This window comes from Pteropus medius, unplaced genomic scaffold, assembly GCF_902729225.1.
Source record: "Pteropus medius unplaced genomic scaffold, Ma_sr-lr_union100, whole genome shotgun sequence".
NCBI lineage: Eukaryota > Metazoa > Chordata > Mammalia > Chiroptera > Pteropodidae > Pteropus > Pteropus medius.
Genome location: NW_024349224.1, coordinates 2,926,366 through 2,941,113, shown reverse-complemented (window position 1 = coordinate 2,941,113; position 14,748 = coordinate 2,926,366). Strand labels below are relative to the sequence as shown.

The 14,748-nt window shown below is 61.4% G+C and overlaps 1 protein-coding gene across 3 annotated transcripts in view; it reads left to right on the top strand.

Moving 5' to 3' along the window:
- ZNF423 (zinc finger protein 423) overlaps window positions 1-14,748 on the top strand; it is a 287,541-nt gene that overhangs the window by 271,992 nt on the left and 801 nt on the right. The gene's annotated exons all lie outside the window — the stretch shown is intronic.

Sequence of the window (14,748 nt, the reverse complement as noted above, 5' to 3'; positions counted from 1 at the left end):
ACCAGAACCGGGCGCTCTCGGTGGAAGCCTGGGTTGCATCTTCGGTCGAGCAGGAACAATTACTAATGACATTTAGAAAGAAATTAATGATGAGAAATGCAAGTTGGCATTTCAGGAGCGCCAGTCAGCAGCCACGTGTCAGCACTCACGGGAGAGGCTGGGATGGGGGCCCGGCGTGGGGGGCGGGGAGCGGCGGCAGGAATTAATTTTGCTGTGTCAATAATGAACGTGGCCCCGCTCGCTCCGCGTCTGGAGTTTAGATAGACAAAATACAACGTGGGCCGGCCGGGCTGTCCAGGGCCACGGCGAGGTTCACTGTGTGCTGGGATGTGGACGAGGGCAGGCGACTGGTCCAGTGTGTTGTGCCTTTTCAGTGGCACCCAGAGGCAGTGCAGGCCAGCAAGGGACGGCCAGAAGGGACCCGGTCATTTGGGCTCAAATCCAAGCACCGCCTCTTACCAACTTAGGAGGCTGCTTTGCCTCTCGCAGCCTCGGTTTATCAATAAAATGGGGACAGTTGGGGAACGTAAAAGTAACGTGAGGGGAGGAGCAGCCCACTTGCGGCGTCCCGCAGGGGCCTCAGTACGTGCTGGCCGTCGCCCTCCGTCACCGACATCCTCAGACGGACGGGTTTTCTCGTGATAAGAGCTCTTAAATTGGAACATGTCACTTGCGTTACTGTAGTTTTGTTGGTCATATAGTCTTGATCATTGTGACACGTCAAATACTGGAGCCTCTTAACTCTTCACGGTCGGAGGCTACGCTCGGTGATGTGGGTCGGAGTGGGGTCGAGGGCGAGGAGGAAGCAGGATGTCTGATCTCTCTGGATGGATGGGGGTTCCCAGCGGGATAAGGGGGCATGCCGGCCCCTCCCTCCCTCCCTCCAGGTACACCAGGATGATGGAGAAAGGTCTCCTCACATCGAGGGCTGGGGGCACACGCGGGGACAAGCCTTGATCATAGTGATGTTGAACGTTTTTAGAGCGGAGGGTGAAAACTCACAGCCCGTGGCGAGGTGGGTTTTAGAAACGGTGCGTGTTTGGGAATGGAGAGCCCCGTGGCTACTCGGCTAACTTTACACGGTGCTCACCGAGTGCCGGGCGCCTTCTCCGTGCTTTCCTACCTTCGAGCATTCGATCCTTTCGACGGCTGTTACTAACGGAAGGAAACTGAGAGAGGTCAGAGCGGGTAACTGACTCCCCGGGGCCGGGGCGGTCAGTGCTGGGGGCCCAGGCCTCGAGCCCCAGATTTTGTCCACCATACTGAATGGCCAGAGTTTCCGAGTTTTCTACAGATCAGACCTGGCAGCTTCTGGACCGCAGCCCTGCGTGGCGGCAGTCAGCTGCCCGCTTTAGACACGGGGCGTGCTTCCTCGTTCAGCGTAACACCACCTGCTCTGCCTCACCTGGTCCTTGCTCACCTGGGCTCTGAGTTTGAGACCCTCATAGCAATACTTGACAGTTTGCAAATATTATCTCGCTGGCACCTCACCGACTAGAAATTGTGAACCAGAAGCTGAACAATCGAACTGTTCTTTACTCACCATTTTGCAGACCTGAGAGCCGAGGCCGGGAGCCTGGTGTAAAGCAGGAGGCCCGCGGGGCGGGGTGGGGGGTTGTGTCCCACACACTTGGGTCTGGGGGATGGAGCAGGGGAGGCAGGTGCGGCTCCCTGCTCTCTGGCTCTCTGACCGATGCCCCCTCCCAATCCAGACCTGGATGCACATCCAGCACCACCACAGTGTCCCCAACCTTCTTCCTGTAGCCGCCATGTCAGAAACACGGCGTCACCCATGCTTGACAATGACGGCAAAGCCTCGTGGTTAGTATTCGTTACGACAGTGTTGAACATCTGTGTGCCATTTTGCATGTCGTAGAAACTTTTACATATGGTGTCTAACTGAAGCTCAGAGCAAGGCCATGAGGTAGAATTACTCGCCCCACTTTTCAAGTGAGTTAATGGGTACCGAGAGAAGTGAAGTGATTTGCGCGCGGGGATGCACGCACGCACGGTGATGAGGTGGCTGGGCAGGTTGGATTCTGTTACGTTTGTTCCACACCAGCCCATCGGCTCTCACCCGCTGGTTTGTTCATACGTTTCGCTTTTTCTTCACTCTGGTCGTCCGCACGCACTTACAGCCCCGCCTGCATTGTTAAGCGTCCCAGCTTCCGCCGGCCGTGTGATCACCCGGCTATCGTCCACTTACGTGCATTATTGTCCGCCGCCTAATCCGTCACTTGTGCATGATTGATCACCGCCACATCAATCCGCGGCCAAGTAGCCGTGTCCCGCCACTTACCATCCGTCCACCGCCCGTACGTGTGTCCTGCCTATCCATCACCCGTGCGTGTGATCACTTACCCTATCCGCCCCGCCCAGTATTCATCCCCCACTTAAATCCGTCGTCCGTCCGTCACCCCATCCATCCGTTTCGTCCGTCCAAATCACTTACGTGCGTCTATCACCCGCCTGTCCGTCCGCGTACCGTCTATCACCGTCCGTCCGTCAATCCATCCAGCCGTTCGTTCGCCCATCCACTCGTGCATCCGTCCGTCGTCTATCTGTCATCCAACCGTCTATTCACCTATCCAATCCACCCATGCGTATCCGCCACCTAATCCATCCACCTAACCAAATGCTGTTCACCATCCATCCATCCCATCCATCCATCCATCTATTCCATCCTCACCCACCACCGCGCCATCCATCTCCATTTCACCCAGCTGCACATCCACTAGTATCCAGTACTAAGCAACTACCTTGCTCTCGTAACATTCCCTCATATACTCTTACCTGCATCCTGTCCCTCCCCGACCCTCAAACTACACGCGCACCTGCACACGCACACATGCACACGTGCGCACATGCACACACACATGCACACCCACACACCCACACATGCGCACACACAACCTCTGGTGAGTCGAGTCGAGTGGGGCAGGACAGACTGGTGATACAGAGGACCCTTGGTTTGCCTCGTGGAAACCGGCGAGCTCTGCCCGGTGCCAGGAGGGCAGGTACAGGGCAGACCTACTCGGTCGCGGGGTGGCAGGTGTGCAGGCAGCGACGCTGTGCCCACCGTTTGGCCGGAAGCTGGGCGTAGATGAGAGGGGCAGACAAGGCACTGCAGGGGCCGCAGCCCTGTCGGCGAGAGTAGCTCCGAGGGCCGGGCAGCCTGGGGGGTCCTGCCCTTCTGGGTGGCAGGGATCACCTTTGCTGTTCTGCTTTGTGCCAGGCTGGACTTCCTGTCCGGACCGGCAAGGGTGTGCACCCAAGTGTTTTCACAAGAACGGTCGCGATCGTTAAATGTGATCGGTCCCAGCGGCAGGTTTGATGGCCGGAGCTCGCACATCAGTCATCACAGCAAAGTCATCACAGCAAATTGGGTCCGTCTTCAGAGCCCACAGCTGGGGGCCGGTGGCCAGGGAGCCTGGGCCCTGTGGGCTCTTGAAGCCGCTTCGGGGGGCAGTGGGACAGGTTTCCTGAGGGCACCACTCTCAGAATCCCTGCCAGACAGCTCTCCACCGGCAGAGGTTCATTCCCCAGAAATTTTAAGGATGCAGGAAAGCTCCTTTTAGGAAAAATTTGGAGAAAGGTAGAAAATGGATATGATCAAAGTCTTAAAACATCATTTATAAAACCTAAAAGCGCCAGGTTCGCCCGGGGACCCGAACACATGTGTTCTGTGTAATTAGTGACCGCGTGACCTAGATTTTCCCGGACAGCCCTGATTCCGAGTGTTCTCTCCCAGCCATTGGCGATTTGTCCTGATTTTCGGCTTGTGAAACGAGATGACTGTGCTTGGGGCTGGGTTTTCTCACCATGTTTTAATGAATAAATATTTAAAGTTGTAAAGGCCGGGAAGATTTCAGGAAATCTAAAGGGAAAAATCCCCTCCCGCTTCTTTTTCTACCGGGGCACAATATTTAATGTCCGCAGGTGTGCCTCCTGCGCCTCGTCACACCTCCCCAGCTGCAGAGCGGAGGGACACACAGGCACGTCTGGCCCAGGCGCAGGGTTGGAAAGCTGCCAGAGGCCCTCCCTCGGCCCGGCCCTGGGAGCCAGGCCACTGACGACAGCCTGGGCTCGGGCGGGGTCGCAGAAGCCCTGTGACCGTAGCGGAGGGGCCTCGACTCCACTTCCAGCGAGTGCCTGGCAGGGGACGGGTCCCCTGGATGCTGCAGCTCTCTGCATCCAGCGAGGCGTCCACAGGCGTCACTGCACTGCTCCGGTCTGTGCCACCTCCGACTTCCGACCCTGGAACCAGAGATGGGAGGGCAGCAGCTCGGGAAAGGCCCCGCCTGCCTGCGCTGTGTGTAGGAGGCGCCCCCTCTCCCTCCCACCTGCCCGCTCGCCCTGCGGGGTCCCGCTCGACCTTTTTAAAAAATGGTGGCAAAATACACACAATACACATACATATAATAAGATAGGCAAATAAATATGAAACAAATGGTAATAAATACATATAAACAAAAATAAAATGTAAGATGAAAATGCCCATAAAATTTACCACATGCACCATTTTTCTGTGACCTGTTTAGCGACGGAATCAGTGCATGTCGCCGTGCAGCCGGCCGTCACCACCACACACCGGACTCCCTTCATCTCGCAAAACTGAGACTCTGTCCCCACCACACCGGAACTGCCCGTCCCCCTCCCCCGGCACCCACCAGTCTACTTCTGTCCCTGTGAATCTGACTCCTCTGGGGGCCTCGCGGAGGTGACACTGTGCAGTTTGTCCTTCTGCGGCTGGCCTGTTGCACTTAGCATCACGTCTTCAAAGGATCCCTCCACTTTTCATAAAAAAGCCGAACTGCCCTGGGCGGGGCGGGGCCGGGGCCAGGGAGGAGAGGGCACCCCTAGTTCTGCCCCCCAGCCCGACCCTGTCAGTGGGGACCTCACTTCACCACCACAGCTCGCCGGCTGTCGTCACAGAATACACGTTGTTAGCAAGTGCAGGCTTTGCCCCAACACTGGAGAGAGAGCAAGGAGCTGAGGGCCAGGGGCAGGCGTCAGCCAGGCCGAGAAAGGGCCAGGACGACACCTACGTAGATGCAGAGCTGGGCGGCCGCTTACCACGTGGGCAGGAAGGCCTTTTGGGGGACAGAAATCAGCATGGCGGGCAGCGAGAATGGCCGCCCTGCGGGCCGAGCTAGGAACGAGCTTGGCCTGTTTGGGGAGCTGGAAGAAGGTGGTTGTGGCTCGGGGTGCGAGCATGGGTCCCACAGGGCTGTCAGCACCGCGGACAGGGCTCTGGGTTGCTCCGGGGTATGGGGGCCACCCCGAGGACCAGCAGAGCCCCCTGCGTCCCTGCGCCTTGAAGAGAGAGCCCGGCTGTGCCTCTCAAGGGTGCTCAGCTTCCCAGTGCCGGGTGAGCGAGTCCGGGGAGCCCAGGTCATCAGCACGCGGGGGCTTTCGGGGGGGCTCCGGCAGGGGTGCGAGTCAGACGGGCGAGCGGAAGAGCACAGCCAACCCTGAGCCGCTTCGCAGCACGCGGCCAGTGCAGTGTTCGTGCGTGCGTGTGCGGGTGCGGGTGCGTGTGCGTGTGCGCGCGTGGGCAGGGACTGGGGGTCCCTGAGAGAGTGTGTGTGTGTTCGGGGTGGACGTGGGTGTGGGAGGTAGGAGTCCTGTGGTACCATGTTGCAATCCTAAGTGCCCCCAGGGCCACCTCCCCACCATGCCTGGCGCCCTCCTCCCCGTGGGGTACAGCAGATGCCAGCGGGCAGATTCTGAGGCTCGCCGGACGAAAGGCAGGTGCAAGGGAATAATTATTGAGACCGGCCTGGGGTAGACGTGGCACACGCAGGGAGGGGCTCCCTCCTGCGATGGCGTTCGGCGCTCCTGTGGGGCTCCGAGTGGGGGGTGGGTTCTCTTCCAGTTTGAGCGCCCCGTGGGGCTCCAGGGGGGTTCCTCTGGTTTGGGGCACCTGCACTGGGGCCATAATGGGACACGCTTTCAACAGGACGTCATCGCTCTACACACTACTCTTCAGAACTTAGCTAATAGCTCTCCCACCGGCCCTATTCTTCTAAATGATGGCAGGTCGTGCGCCGCCAGCCTCAGATGTCACTGCTCCCCCACCTGCTCCCCCGCCCCAGGCCCCAGCCCAGTGGGTATTCTGGAAACTGTCTCAGGCATCTCAAAGTCCTGACAAAATCCCAGGAGCCGGCAGCCAGTGCGGACGTGTTCTGATTGGCCTACAAAGTACTTTAAATATTGAGACGTTTTATATGTTTTTGTTTGTTTGTTTGTTTTTAAATCTTGATTTCCAGTTTTCCTTACAAGCCCAGCCTGGGGCTGGGGAGGGCCGCCCCTTTCCAACAGGATGGCACAGTCCCACTGCCAGGCCTTACGCTCTGTTCCCAGCCTGGGCCGACCTCTCCTGCAGGGTGGAGCTGGCAGCTCCCCGGCCCTGAGCCGGAGGCCCCGGTCCAGACACGTGGTCCGCGGAGCCCTGCCCCGCTGGAAGGCGGGCAGTGGGCAGCTGGCTCTCTGGGCCAGTCATAGGTGCTGGGGTCCGGCGCCCGCTGCCAGGATGCCTCTGGCCTCCCCCGTGCTCAAGCATGTGGTCTCTGCCCCCACGAAGAGCTGCAGGTGCGTTTCGAGGTGGGAAGAGAGATCCCCGCCTTGGGCTTGGGGACCCATCTGCCCACTGCCAGGTTTGCTGGCGGTTCAGAACCTCTCGCTGGCGCCCCGTGCTGGCTCCGCGGTGGCGTGGGTGCTCGGATTCCCACCTGCCTGTGTCGGGTTGGAATCGGGCTCTTTGAGGGGAGGGAACCATGTCCCAATTCATATTTGAGACGGACTGTCCCCAACAGCCTCGGCTGATGTGGTCAGAATGAGCTCCCAGTGGCCAAGCAGGGTGACAGGCCGGGGCGGCAGCCCCGCCCAGGAGGGGCCAAGGTCCACAGACAGAACTCATGGTCCCCGGCATGCCATCGTCGGAACCCTGATTCTCGGTCCTCACCCCAAGACTACACGGCACCCCGTCCCTGAGGGGCCTGGCCACGGGGACCCCCCCTCCCTTTGGAGAAACAGCAGCAGGGGGAGCTGCCAGATTAAGTCAGGACTCGGGCTCGGGCGTGGCCTCTGTTGCTGAGGAGGGCCAGCTCTGTCAGCAGCCTTGGAGTGACGTCACCTTGTTGTGTATGTGACAACACCATACAATGCCCACTTTCCCGCTACCTGAAGCCGAGTGCCTTGCCCGTGCTCACACACCGGCCGACGGGGCCCACCTGCATTCTGACATGAGTCCCCTGGTCTGCCACCCCTCGAGACAGGAAGGGCTCATGCCCCTGTTTTGCTGGGTGACTGAGTGGAGCCGGTTTACGGGCTGGGTTCCTAATGGAAGCCCCAGTTCCCCCCTAATACTCGTCTCTGGTGGGTTTTATTTTCGAAGCACAGACGTACAGAACCTGCCCCACTGAGTGCTTATTGGCCTTTTTTTCCCACAATAACATTTTCTGCCGCGTTTTCACTCGAAGGAAGGCGCGTTCCCACTTGTGGAACGGGTTGTTGGCCGGGCCACCTGCTTTGGCCTTTTGCGTTCTGGGTGCCACAGAGAGGGGCACTCGCCTCTCGCCTGGGCTGCTTAGAGAAGCGAGGATGAGCGCTCGGCCCCTTTGGGGTCTGGGCGTGCGACTCCCTTTTGCCTGCCCCCCCACGTGACTTTGAGGGCCTGCTCTTGGCTCCACAGGAAAGCAGCAGAATGCCCCCCTCCCCCAAAGCCAGCTCCGTGCTCCCTGGAAGTTGGAGCCCCCGTCCAGGCCTAGAGTTCCGGATGATCTGAGAGACAGACTTCCCGGCTGAGCCATGCGAGGCTCACTTCCTGCTGCTCCAGAGTGGCAGACGACAGCCTGTCTGGTGTCTGGCAGGCAGGGACGGGAACGCCTTGCACATCCGCACGCACGCAGTGGAGCTGCCTTTGCCTCAGAGCACATTCCGGGGCTTCATCCCAGGCTGGCGGGTCACCAGCTTCACTCAGGACCCTGAGGACAAGGTGGGGTGTCACTTCCACGTGGCAAACCTCTCCCTGCTGTCTGTGTGAATGGGGTAACTGCAGGCTGGCTGGCCGGGGACTGTGGGGGAAGCGGGGTGCATACACGTCATAGCCTGGGCTCCTGAGGGAGCAGCTGCGTCACCGGGCAGGCGTTGAGAGGGAACCTTGGCCATCAGTCACTCCTAATTTTAATGACGTGCATTAGCTAAATCGTGTTCTGAGTATTCATTCAGCGCTGTTTGTGGCGTGCTCTTGAGTGTGCTTACCGTTTGTCAGAAGTGCAAACTAGCGAGCATACGAGCCTTTAAGACAGGCCATCTGTTCGTCTCAGACCCTTGGACGATTGTCAAATGCTTCTAAAAATAAGTGCTCACTAGCAGAGAGGGGCTGCCCAGGTGATACACAGCAGAGGGGCAGGCAGGGCCGCCTGCGTCTGCGCCCTCCGCAGCGGGCACACAGCCCGCGTTGGGGGGAGGGCTGGAGGGGTCGAGGCTAGAGATGGGGAGCGGGAGGGCCCTGCCCATACGTCGTTTGGGCCGGAGGTGTGCGTTTCTCCCTCCTGCTCGCCTCTCATGCAGCTCCACTGCTCACATACCTTCGATGGCTCCCCTCGGCCCAGAGTTGAGAGCAAGCCGCCTCGTCTGACATCGAGGAGCCTCCTCGGTGAGGCCCCACCTTCCTCTCCAGCTCGTCTCCAGGGCACATGCCCTGTGCTCCTGCCAGGCTGCATTATTCATCGCTCCCCCAACACATGCTGCACTTTTCAGGTTTCACGGGCAGAGCAGGGCTGGGGCTCAGGGCGGGCCCTGCCCGCGGAGTGCCTGGTGCCCGCACGGCGGCGCCACCGTCGCCAGCGGCAGGACCCCCGCGCTGTGCGCCTCGGTCTTCCCTTCTGCGATGGGGGCCGTGATAGTGTTTCACACACAGGTCCATCCCGAGGCGCTCACGAGTTCACGAGTGAAGGGCAGAGAATGGCGCATGGTGCCCAGGGAGCGCGTGGTAAACGATAGCCGTGACCGTCATCGGTGTGACTTCCATGCTGTCGTCGGGGTGGCCCATTCTGTCGTTCTCTGAGTGCGCCTGCATGCACACGTGTGTGCACGCATGTACACGCACGCGCGCGCACGCACAGCTCAGGGCATATCTCAACCTCCACATCCCGAAGGGCACTGGCAGGCCAGCTTCTTCCCTAAGCGTCTCGCAGTCACAAGTCCTCGTGCACCGTCCTTTCTGTGTGAAATCGCACCCCCTCCTTCGGCCGCGAGCCTGTGCGGAGGCCAGGGTGCGCCTCACTCTCCTCTGCCCTCTGCCCTCCGCCCTCCGCACGGGGCCGGGCTCCGTGTTCGCTCCATGAGCAGGTGACGGAGCCCCACTCAGCTTGAACGGGCTGCAGTGTTAGCCCGCGGGGTCCGCCTCTTCCCCTGGAAGCCGGATCGTCATGGCCGAGGCAGGTTCTTGGACTTGGCACCTGCTCCTGGAGACTCCAGAGAGCCCGTGTGACTGATGCCACCCACGGGTGGCCCAGTGGTGGGCAGTGGGAAAAAAGCAGCTCGACTGGACTCGCTCCCGACCTAGGACACGGGGGAGGCAAAGCTGGGCGGGGTGGTCAGGACCAGCCCTGGGTGTGGGGGCTAAGTGGCCTTGCATGCTTCTCTGCCACAGGGACGGGAGGGCCAAGGTGTGGGACCCGTCCTTGTGCTCTGTGAGAGTGAGGGTCTGTGAATCCAGTCTCCCACCCTCACCCTGGGACTCTGAGGGGCTTGAGCCGCCGCCCCTCCCTCCTGTATGCCCAGTGCCCGCCTCGGGGGGCTGACGTACCAGGACTCAGTGAATGACTGTGGGAGGAGTGAGTGAGGAATGACGGGTGAGGGCACCTCCCTCCCCAAGGCGTCTGCCCGAGTCGGCTCCTCTCCTCACCACATGTCCCCCTCTGTCCCCTGGGGGAGGGGAAAGCGATGTATTGTGGGTACTGAGGTTGAGCCCGGGGGCTGTGGGGATGGGCGAGGCTTTTGTCAGGGGGCTGCTGCTCCACCGCCGAGGCTTTGCCAGCCCAGGAGGAGCCGGGAGGCACGGTGGCCGGTCCCTCGAACCTCCGTGAGGCCCCCACTGCAAGCCCAAACCATGTTTGGTGCCCCGGGGGGTACGAGCAGGAAACAAACAGCCCCTCCGCCCAGGGCTCCCTCGCTGGTCAGGAAGGGTGTCGGGGGCACGTTGTGGGGGTCCATGTGCTTCTTGGCCAGGCCCAGAGAAGCACATGCACCTCGTCTCCTGAATCCTCGGGCCTGTCAGGAAGAGGGGCTCTGTATCACCCCCATACATACGCCCACTCCCCAAGGTCAGGGAATGTGCTCAAGGCCACATGGCTAGTGAGTGGCAGAGTCAGGATTCAGACTCAGGACTCAGCCCATCTCAGCCACTGACACTGACCACCTGCCTCGTCACCCAGGGCAGTGGTTGGTGCGCACCCATGGGGCTTGCTGAGGGCTGGGGCAGGGGCTAGGGCTTCACAGCTGTTTTCTCATCAGAGTGACTGGAACGCGGGAGGGACAGGTAATAATGACACCCAAGAGCGAGTCGTGGAGCCGAGCAGCCCTCCCAGCCCACGCCGACCTCGGGTGTGCAGAGAAGTCTCTGCCGGGCCACCAGGCGCCTCGAGTCTCCCCTGCTCGACACTGGTGGGCGGGTGGTAAAGGGACCACGCAGGTTCCAGAGACCGAGGACAGAGCCAGGACCTGGAGGAGGGACCCCTGTCGCAGCCTAGGGAGGGGACCCCGGCGTGCACGTGTGGGACACCGAGTGCATGAGGCCAGGGATGCCTCCCGGGGTGGGAACCCAGACGAGGCCCCCACCCGGACCCTGCTGGCCCATTCAGGGGTGCGCTGGTGCTTTGGGAGGGGGGTCCAGTAGAGGCGCCGTGCTCCTGGCCTGCTCTCTGTGCCCAGCACGTGTCCCGGCTTGGGCTCTGGGTTGGGGGCCTTTGGCTCCACAATGCCCGGCAACGAGCATGGTGGCTGTCACCCAACAGGGACTCAGTAAAGGTTTGTCCAGTGAATGTAAATGAGCATGCGGGCGTGACTAAGGGAGCTGAGGACTTGCACACAGAGGGGGCTCAGCAGGACCTCAGCTGGGGCCCGACCCCTGACACCGATGGCGTGCTACCCCCAACTCGTGTCCCAGGGGCTGACGGCCCAGTGCGCCAGGCAGAGGTGCCCGAAACAGGCCAGAAACCTGGGTCCACGGAGCGGCGCACGCTCTGCCAGGCGGCTGGATCGCGGCCGAGAACCAGAGCTACCCGCCCCCTGCCGGTCTCCCGTTTTATGTCCCTCACCTGCTTCTCGGCCCACACCTGCGTCTCCCTGGCAGGCAGAGGGGCCGCGTGCATGCCAGGCCTCCCTGCGGGCACCTTCGCGTGGTTCCCGGCTCCCGCCCGCAGCCTTGATGCTGCTGGGAAGTGTTCGTTAGCGGGGTCGGCAGCGTCTTTAAAAAACGATTTTCTTCCTTCTCAGAAAGGGCTAAATATAGCACAGGCATAAATAGAGAAATAGACATTATGCCGAAATGCCCCCGTGAGAAGCGTGCCGGGCAGAAGGCGCTCCTGAAGGCGTGATGAAGCTCGGGGCCCGGGGAAGGCACACGCTTCTTCCAGGGTCACTGAACCGGCCCGTCGGCTGGCCGCCTCGGGGGCCGCCCGGCACCCAGGTGCACTGGGTGACTGATGAGTCCTGCCCGTGTCCCCGCCACCCCCTCCACCCTCCCAGGGGCTGTGCCCCCGGCCTGCGGGGGAGATGCTGGCCTCCCCAGCCGAGCACCTGGCTCTCAGCATCCCCGCCACACACTCCTGTGGGGCGGCATTCAGCGACCCCCCTCGCTGAGCCGCCATCTGCACCATTTATCCCACACGAACGTTTGGGTGTCTGTGCATCTCAGGCCCCTGGAGGGGGTGGGCGCAGCTGGCATCTCCCCCTGCCCTCCGCTGTGCCCAGCCCAGAGCAGAGCACCCAGCAGGTACTTAGTAATGCAGCGCTGAACGCGTCCTGGTGCCCAGCCCCCCGGGGGCCGCGCGCTCCGGCGTTTCCATCTGCCGTGACACCCTGGGCTTCGGGGAGGCGGCTTCACCTTCTGCCTCAGAGCCCAATCTGCGGAAGTTCTTTCTGGAGCCTAAGCAAGGAACGGCCCGCTCTGCTCCGTCGGAGAGAACCCGCTGTCGTTGGCACCTGAGGCGTGGCGTTCATTCCCACGTTTTCCTAACCGGGGTCCCAGGCGTAGGTTCTGCCTACAGGATTTTCATGCCAGCAGCCCCTGCAGAAGCCAGTCTGGACGACGTGTGTCACACTGGCCCTGTTTTTCGCGTCCTGGCAAGCGGCGGCTTCATTATCCAGAGAGCCCGACACTGCCCTGTCCCCATGTTGGTGGTGGGTGGTCCTTCAGGATTCCGTAGAGATGAAACATCGTCTCTGGTTTTTGCTGTCTGTGGAACAAAGGCCACATTCGGGGCCATCCAGGGCCCCCGCGGTCCACAGTCTAACCTCCCAGCCCCCCATGTGACTTCCGTGCTGGGATCGCCCGCCGGTGCCTGCATTTGCCAGGCACGTTCCGGTCCCCATAGCTTCGTGTCTGCGGTGCCCTCCACACGGCGTGCCCACTCCCCTTCCACATACCTGCGTCCACGACCGACACGCTCATTCACTCTTCTCGTGGTTCCTTCAAAAACATTTGCTCAGCGTCGACTGTGCTTTGAGAGTGGGGAAGCTGCCACGTGTACCTTCCTAACGTCCCTCTCTCCCTCCTCCCCAACCCCCCACGATAAACAAGCGTCTGACCACGCCCGACAGCACGGGCCACGCCGCACTGTCAATTGACAGGCTGTCGGCAGGGCCGGTCAGTGAGACCTCCAGGTCGTTCCCGGGCACCTGTGCCGGGCGTTGCGAGAGAGGTTGCAATGCCCTTTGCCTGCAGCTCAGCAGAGGCCATTCTTGCACTCGGGGGGTACACAGATGTGTGGGAGGTGGGTCGGAAGTGCCTCGAGGAGCTGTAGGGGTGGGAAGCCACTCTGTGCCCAGGCCACCTCAAGAGTGGTTTGGTCAGGAGAGAGGAGGTGAGAAGTAGATCGGTAAAGGCCCGGAGCTAGGAGGTTGGTTTGATGGAGGGTGGGTTTGGCTCCCCGCAGGACTGGCTGGCTGTCCCTGCACAAGCACAGGGAGACGCGTCTTGGCTGGAGGGTGGTCGTTCCCATGGAAACCACTGCAGCCCATCTGTGGCCTCAGACAACCTGCCTTGTGCCTCTGGACCCACAGTATCCCCACTGAGGGGCCAGACCATGCTGGCAGAGTCTGTGCTTGTGTCTGCTGTGGAGTGCGGGTGATCCGCAGAACGCGGGGTCCGTGGGTGCGGGGTGCTGGGAAGCCTGCCTTCTCACCCAAGCCCCGTTTTCTCACCTTACCGTGTCCTACCTCGTAAGGCTGGTGTGAGGAGCGGAAGAAGTTTTCCTGTAACGGCACAGGGTACGTGGGCTTGCTAAGCACCGGCCGGGTGGCCTGCACCCACGAGCCTGAGAAGGAGGGGCAGCAGCAGTTGGTACTCTGTGCTGCAGTCATCAGCTGGCATCTGCTATGTGAGGACAGGGCACTGCCTCTCCCTGGCCAGGAGCTGGCTGCAGGGTTTGGGGACATCACCACGGAGCTAGCAGCAGTGTCTACATGGGAGGAGCTGCCACAGGGTCCCTGACGGGGAGCTGGGGGTGGCCCAGGCCTCCCGGCAAGGCCTCGGGCATGGGGCATCCTCTTGCCTGCCTTGCAGCCCAGACCTGGACCCCAGGGGAGAGTTGCGGTGCCACGTCTGACCCCTGGTGGTCACTGGCAGAGCTGCAGGCGGGGGGCTGCACCAGCTGGGCACCCAGGTCTCTGAGGCAGGGGCATCCCTGAGAAGCTGCTCCAGGTGACGGGAGGTCTTGCGCTGCCCCCACGCAGGGCCACTCTGCTCCAGGTGGAGTTTACTTCCCATCTCCAGGTGTCATGAGGTCGAACGCCACCTGAGGCTTTAAGATGGGCCTTAGAACAGGACCACTGGAAAACAGGAAAGCCGCCACCAAATTAGACACCAAGTCCCACCCCCAGCCCCGGCCACTGGCTCCTGTGAACACAGATCAGCACTGCTGCACGCTCAGCGGGCACCGCGGGTTGGTGGGATGGTGTGTTTGGCCAGAGGGTGGCCTGGACACTGGCGTCCCAGGCGGATTTGGCCAAACTGTACGCGTCCTTCTGGTCGGAGAAGGCTCACGTGACGGACTGGGCAGGCGCCCTCCCCGCTGTGTGACTGTCCCCTGCCCGGGCTGCAGCTCCACATGGCCACTGCCTCGGCGCGTCCGGGCCCCTCGGGAGCTTCTTGGCCGTCGCACACGGTGGCCCATCTGCTGTGTCCCTCCGCGGGGCGCGCGGCGCAGCTCCGGGGCAGGACCGAGGAGCGGACCTGGGGGAAGCCTGCAGGCCGTCAGATCTAATGTCCTTCTCGTCATTAGAGCAGAAGGGGGGTGGAGGGACGAGCAGGGACGTCGTCGGTTCCCGCTACCGTCGCCCCCACACAGCCGGTCCCGTAGTTAGCCCCGAATGGTCTCAAAACAACCATTTCTAGGAGGCCCAGCAACAGGCACCAGACCCCGCGCCCGCGTCAGCGCAGCGTCTCGGCAGCTGCGTCCCCAGAGCGCTTTCTCCTGGTCGCATTTTGTTTTGGAACAGTCGCGACGCTCTTCTGCG